General features: G+C 34.1%; 1 long non-coding RNA gene across 1 annotated transcript; it reads left to right on the forward strand.

The window, feature by feature from the left end:
- Positions 1-756, forward strand: LOC121174518 (uncharacterized). The gene is made up of 2 exons (XR_005890625.1): positions 1-107; positions 242-756. It is a non-coding gene; the product is annotated as an uncharacterized lncRNA (long non-coding RNA).
- The last annotated feature ends 333 nt before the right edge of the window (positions 757-1,089 follow it).

Consider the following 1,089-nt stretch of genomic DNA (forward strand, 5'->3'; position numbering starts at 1 on the left):
CTCTGTCAGAGAAGGTAGATGCACTTTCCCAGAATCTTGTGAGGGAAACGTCTGTACTAAATAATAAAGAAGACACTTTGAGGAGTGAAGAAGCCAACAAAGCAAATGTATGTCAATGATGTTCTAGATTTGTTGTTTGCTCAATTTTAAGATTATGTACCAAATCCTTATGCTTCTAATATTTTGAAATATTTCTAGTTTGTGAAGCTGATATTTGGGTTTTGAACCTTTGTGTTTTTAGCTTGTTAAAAATATTGAAGAATTGAAGCATTCTGGAAAAGAGAAGTCCTCTGCTGTTAAAAAGGCTGAAGAGGGGGCAGCAGATCTGAAAAAGAAAGTTGATGAGCTCACAAAGAGTCTAGAGGAGCATGATAAAGAATACCAGGTAAAGGCTTAAGTTGTCTGGCTTTGTGATGCCTATCAGTGGGATTTCTGTTATGCCTATTGAGGTGTTTTGGGCAACTTACTTTTTATCTTTTAGGAAAAGCAGTTGCTAAATTTGATTTGTATTATGTACAAGTGCATTTTTCCTGTGGTTTCATCAAAGAATTAGAACAATTATGGCTACAACTTTGTATGTTGGATACATTAGAGGATCATTAATTCAAAAAAGGATATTCAATTTGCATGGACTTATATATGTAGGATGCATGTCATTTGATGCTATTGTTCAGATTTCATTTGATGTTATTATTTAATTTGCATGGTCTGATTTAATTTATAGGTACCAGAGATCAATGTAAAAAAAATGCATCATAAAACGAGAAAATAAAAAAAAACTTAGACATACAAAGACGGTTTCCGAAAACGTCATAAAATGACAACATAATATAGACCTACAAAGACGCTTCCCATAACCGTCGTAAATTTGCATAACATACAAAGACGTTTCCCATAAAACGTCTTAGTATGCAGTCTTGACATGCTATCTAAGACGGTCATAAAAACCGTCTTAAATTGGCACCTATTAAGACGGTCATGGTAACCGTCTTCATATCGCAAATTTATCTGTAGACTTTAAGACGGTTATGGAAGAAACGTTGTAATATTTAGCACATACTAAGACGGTTCCCATAACCGTCGTAAAAT

Source organism: Glycine max, unplaced genomic scaffold (genome assembly GCF_000004515.6).
Source record: "Glycine max cultivar Williams 82 unplaced genomic scaffold, Glycine_max_v4.0 scaffold_475, whole genome shotgun sequence".
NCBI classification, from domain to species: domain Eukaryota; kingdom Viridiplantae; phylum Streptophyta; class Magnoliopsida; order Fabales; family Fabaceae; genus Glycine; species Glycine max.